Below are 6,127 nucleotides of genomic sequence, written 5' to 3'. Positions count from 1 at the left end.
AGGGGGGTTCATGTTTGGGAACGCATGTAAGAATTAAAGATTTTAAAATTTAAAAAAAAAATCCTTCTGTAAAAAAAAATAATAAAATAAAATGAAAAAAAATAAAATAAAATACTGGGCATAGTGCTTTATATTTCATAAATCTTGATAATATGCATTACTATTGCATATGAATGCACCATACAGTAATATGGTGATTTTTACCATAATCATCATAAGCATTGTTGTTCTTCCTAGATATACTATCATTAAAAATAAAACTAAGCTCCTTTAATATTCAAGAAATTTTGAAATTCTATTATTGTATTTCTCCTTATATAATCATTGTAAAGTATGTTCAAAGAAGTAGCCAGGAGGAGAATTTTGGAGTCAATTATATAGAGACATATCAATAAATTTCCAAAAATTTGAACAGTAAATTTAACACACTGCATATCTAAGCAAACCAAAGGACTTCTATGACATCATGCTACTGATTCTATTCATACACATTTTCCTCTCCCCAGAACTTTCTTCAGGACAAATTTGACACCCTTATTCTGCAGACTGTAAATCAGAGGATTTGGCAGGGGAAAAAAGCAGGTATAAAACACAGAGGACACTTTCCCTTGATCCATGGAGCTCACAGATGATGGCTGCAGGAACATGAATGCTGCAGATCCAAAGAAAACAGCAACAGCTGAGATGTGAGAGCTGCAGGTGCTGAAGGCTTTGGACCTGCCCTCAGTGGCTGGATTTGGAGGATGCTGGAGAGGATGAAGATGTAGGACGTAAGGATGGTTAAGGCAGGAGTCAGGATGTTAAATGCACTCAAGACTAGAACCAATAATCCACTGATATAGATGCTGGGACAGGATAGCTCCAAGAGTGGAAAGAGATCACAGAAGTAATGGTTAACCACTTTGTTCTTGTTCTGATGGGCGGAGCCATGCTCAGTAAATCTTTAATCCAATTTTCTGTTGATGGGCAGTTCTGTGTTCCCTGCTTGTTATTTGACCTGAGGCCAAACTATGGTGGAGGTAATGAAGACAATGGTGACCCCCTTCAAATGGTCCCATGCACACAAAGCTGAACTCAATGCCCCCTACCCTGCAGCAGGCCACTGCCAACCCATGGCTCCACCAGACACTCTTGGACACTCACAGGCTAGTCTGTGTTAATCTCTTATGAGGCCACTGTTCCTTTCTCCTGGGTCCTGGTGCACATAAGCTTTTGATTGTGCCCTTCAAGAGGCTGTTTCCTCAGCCCTGTGTAAGTTCCAGTGGCTCTATGGCGGGGTTAATGGTGAACTCCTCCAAGAGGGCTTAAGCCTTACCCAGGTCTACTGCACTCAGAGCCCCTGCCTCTGCAGCAGTCCAATGGTGACCCCTACCTCCACAGTAGACACACAAATACAGTTCTGGATCAGACTCTGTGGGGTCTTTGGGTCCTGATGCACACAAGGTTTGTTTGAGCCCTCCAAGCATCTCTGGTGGGTATGGGGTTGATTCTAAATGCGACTTCACCCCTCTTATCATCTTGCTGGGGCTTCTCCTTTGCCCTTGGACATGGGGTATCCTTTTTGTGGGATTCAAATTCTCCTGTCAAAAGTTGTTCAGCAGTGAGTTGCAATTTAGGAGTTCTCAGAGGAGAAGATTAGTGCACGTCCTTCTAGTCTGCCATCTTGAAGTCAGAACAAGACCAAGTTTCCCACTCAGTCAGTCTCTCCCAACAGGAAGCTTCCATAAGCCTCTTTATCCTTATCCATCAGAGGGTAGACAGAATGAAAACCACAATCACAGAAAACTAACCAATTTTATCCCATGGATCACAGCCATTTCTAACTTAATGAAACTATGAGCCATCTCATGTAGGGCCACCCAAGATGAACGGGTCATGGTGGAGAGTTCTGGCAAAAATGTAGTCCACGGGAGCAGGCACTGATAAACAACTTCAATATTCTTGCCTTGAGAACCCAGTGAACAGTATGAAAGGCAAAAAGATAGGACACTGAAAGATGAACTCCCCAGATCAGTGGATGCGCAGTATGCTATCGGAGATCACTGGAGAACTAACTCCAAAAAGAATGAAGAGGCGGAGCCAAAGCAAAAACAACACCCAGTTGTGTACGTGGCTTGTGATGGAAGTAAAGCCCAATGCTGTAAAGAGCAATATTGCATAGGAACCTGGAATGTTAGGCCCACGAATCAAGGCAAATTGAAAGTGGTCAAACAGGAGACAGCAAGAGTGAACATCAACATTTTAGGAATCAACAAACTAAAATGGACTGGAATGGGTGAATTTAACTTAGATGACCATTATATCTACCACCATAGGCAAGAATCCCTTAGAAGAAATGGAGTAGCCATCATAGTAAGCAAAAGAGTCCGAAATACAGTACTTGGATGCAATCGCAAAAACAACAGAATGATCTCTGTTCATCTCCAAGGCAAACCATTCAATATCACAGTAATCCATGTCTATGCTCCAACCTGTAATGCTGAAGAAGCTGAAGTTGAATGGTTCTATGAAGACCTACAAGACCGTCTAGGACTAATACCCAAAACAGGTGTCCTCTTCTTTATAGACGACAGACATGCAAAAGTAGGAAGTGTAGAGATACCTGGAGTAATGGGAAAATTTGGCCTTGGAGTACAAAATGAAGCAGGGTAAAAGCTAACAGAGTTGTGCCAAGAGAACTCACATGTCATAGCAAACACCTTCTTCCAACAACACAAGAGAAGACTCTATACATGGACATCACCAGATGGTCAATACCAAAATCAGATTCATTATATTCTTTGTAGCATGGAGAAGCGCTATAGAGCCAGCAAAAACAAGACTGGGAGCTGACTGTAGCTCAGACCATGAACCCTTTATTGCCAAATTCAGACTTAAATTGAAGAAAGTAGGGAAAACCATGAGACCATACAGGTATGACCTAAATCAAATTCTTATGATTATACAGTGGAAGTGAGAAATAGATTCAAGAGATTAGATCTGGTAGACAGAATGCCTGAAGAACTATGGACAGAGATTCAAGACATTTTCCAGAAGGCAGTTATCAAGAACATCCCCAAGAAAAAGTAATGCAAAAAGGCACAATGGTTGTCTGAGGAGGCCTTACAAATAGCTGATTAAAGAAAAGATGCAAAAGGCAAAGAAGAAAAGGAAAGATATACCCAATTGAATTCAGAGTTCCAAAAAATAGCAAGAAGAGATAAGAAAGCCTTCCTCAGTGATCAATGCAAAGAAATAGAAGAAAACAATAGCAAGGGAAAGATTGAAGACCTCTTCAAGAAAGTTAGAGTTATCAAGGTAACACTTCATGCAAAGATGGGCACAATAAAGGACAGAAATGGTATGGACCTAACAGAAGCAGAAGATATTAAGAAGAGGTGGCCAGAATACACAGAATAACTGTACAAAAAAGATCTTCATGACCTAGATAACCACAATGGTGTGATTACTCACCTAGAGCCAGACATCCTGGAATGTGAAGTCCAGTGGGCCTTAGGAAGCATCACTATGAACAAAGCTAGTGGAGGTGGTGGAATTCCAGTTGAGCGATTTCAAACCCTAAAAGATGATGCTGTGAAAATGCAGGAATCAATATGCCAGCAAATTTGGAAAACTCAACAGTGGCCACAGGACTGGAAAAGGTCAGCTTTCATTCTAACACCAAAGAAAGGCAATGCCAAAGAATGATCAAACTACCACACAATTGCACTCATTTCACACACTAACAAAGTAATGCTCAAAGTTCTCCAAGCCAGGCTTCAACAGTACGTGAACTGTGAATTTCTAGATGTTCAAGCTGAATGTAGAAAAGGGAGAGGAACCAGAGATCAAATTGGCAACATCCGTTGGATCATTGAAAAAGCAAGAGAGTCCCAGAAAAACACCTACTTCTGCTTTACTGACTATGCCAAAGCCTTTGACTGTGTGTGCCAAAGCCTTCCACAAACTGTAGAAAATCGTTCAAGGCATGAGAATACCAGACCACCTAACTTGCCTCCTGAAAAATCTGTATGCAAGTCAAGAAGCAACAGTTAGAACTGGACATAGAACCACAGACTGGTTCCAAATTGGGAAAGAAGTACGTAAAGGCTATATATTGCCACCCTGCTTATTTAACTTATATGCAGAATACATCATGAGAAATGCTGAGCTGGATGAATCACAAGCTGGAATCTAGATTGCTGGGAGAAATACCAATAATCCCAGATATGCAGATGACACCACCCTTATGGCAGAAAGCAAAGAAGAACTAAAGAGCTTCTTGATGAAAGTGAAAAAAGAGAGTGAAAATGTTGGCTTAAAACTCAACGATTCAGAAAACTAAGATCATGACATCCAGTCCTATCATTTCATGGCAAATAGATGGGGAAATAATGGATACAATGAGAGACTTTATTTTCCTGGGATCCAAAAATCACTGCAGATGGTGACTGAAGTCATGAAATTAAAAGATACTTGCTCCTTGGAAGAAAAGCTATGACCAATCTAGACAGCATGTTAAAAAGAAGAGACATTTCTTTGCCAAGGTCCATCTAGTCAAAGCTATGGTTTTTCCAGTAGTCATGTATGGATGTAAGAGCTGGACCAAAGAAAGCTGAGTGTTGAAGAATTGGTGCTTTTGAACTGTGGTGTTGGAGAAGACTCGAGAGTCCCTTGATTTGCAAGGAGCTCCAGTCAATCCATCCTAAAGGAAATCAGTCCTGAATATTCATTGAAAGGACTGATGCTGAAGCTGAAATCCAATACTATGGGCACCTGATGCGAAGAACTGACTCATTGAAAAAGACGCTGATGGTGGGAAAGATTGAAGACTGGAGGAGAAGGGGATTACAGAGGATGAGATGGTTGGATGGCATCACCGACTTGATGGACATGAGTTTGAGTAAGCTCCAGGAGTTGGTTTTGGACAAGTAAGCCTGGTGTGCTGCAGTTCATGGGGTTACAGAGTCAGACATGACTGAGCGACTGAACACAACTTAACTGAACCTTGTTCTTGCAGAAAAGGAGTCTCAGCGTAAAAATCTGTATGGATCGTAGACCAAATTAAGTCCAAAATATAAAGTCCTACTGTGAGGTGCAAGCAGATGTGGTAAGACATAAAGATGTTGTAAATCAAGGGGTTACAGATGGTAAGATAGCGGTCCTATGCCATTACAGGCAACATATGACATTCTGATATAACCAAAACAAGGAAGAAGAAGAGTTGAGTCATACATGCTGGGTAGGAGATAGTCTTCTTCTCTGTCACAAAGCTCACCAGCATTTTGAGGGTAATGACAGTGGACTGACAGAGGTCAATAAAGAACAAACTGCTGAGGAAATAGTACATGGGGGTGTGCAGGTGAGAACTGAGCCCTTTCAATGCGATCATGCCCAGGTTCCCCACCACCGTGATCACATAGATTCCTAGAAAGAGGAGGAAAAGTGGCAGCTTGAGTCATGGCTTTTCTATGTGCCCAGCGAGAATGAACTCAATCACTGAGGAGTGATTTCCAGGGTCCATAATCCTCTCCGAGGTTAGTGTATAAAAAGAGAAGATGAGTGTACTTTTTTGTTCCTCTGTATGTGTGTTTGTACATGTGTATGTGTGAGGGAGAGTAATTCTGGAGAGATCATTACTTTACCCCTCATCAGAGGAAGTTCATAATGTGGGGATCTCTTGAAAAACAATGATTTTGGTTGTACCAGAATAGAAATTATAGACTTCAAGAAAATTATAATCGATATCTAATAACATTTTAAAAGAAGATACAAATTCTGGATTTTTCAATTCTACTCATTTCTGAGGACTTTGTCTTTTCCTTTCATACCCGATGTGTCTATATTAATATAATGCATGTCAAATGGCCAGTATTTTCATTTCACTCAGAATAAGTGATAGCAGTGTATACTTTCTGTACTTTGTAAACAAAGGTTACGTAAGGCCGTAAAAAGTCGTTGTATTAGTCTGAGATATTTCTTACAGAAAACCCAATCAGAATTTCAGAAAAATGAAAGTGAAAGCCACTCAGTCATGCCCAGCTCTTTGTGACCCCATGGACTATACAGTCCATTGAGTTCTCCAGGCCAGAATACTTGAGTGGGTAGCCTTTCCCTTCTTCAAGGGAATCTTGGAGTTGGGTTGGGA

General features: G+C 40.9%; 1 pseudogene; it reads right to left on the bottom strand.

The window, feature by feature from the left end:
• LOC102170118 lies at positions 483–5,503 on the bottom strand (annotated as a pseudogene).

This window comes from Capra hircus, chromosome 29 (genome assembly GCF_001704415.2).
Source record: "Capra hircus breed San Clemente chromosome 29, ASM170441v1, whole genome shotgun sequence".
In the NCBI taxonomy this organism is placed as follows: domain Eukaryota; kingdom Metazoa; phylum Chordata; class Mammalia; order Artiodactyla; family Bovidae; genus Capra; species Capra hircus.
Note: the sequence above shows the minus strand (reverse complement) of the source record. Positions and strands in the feature narration are given on the sequence as shown.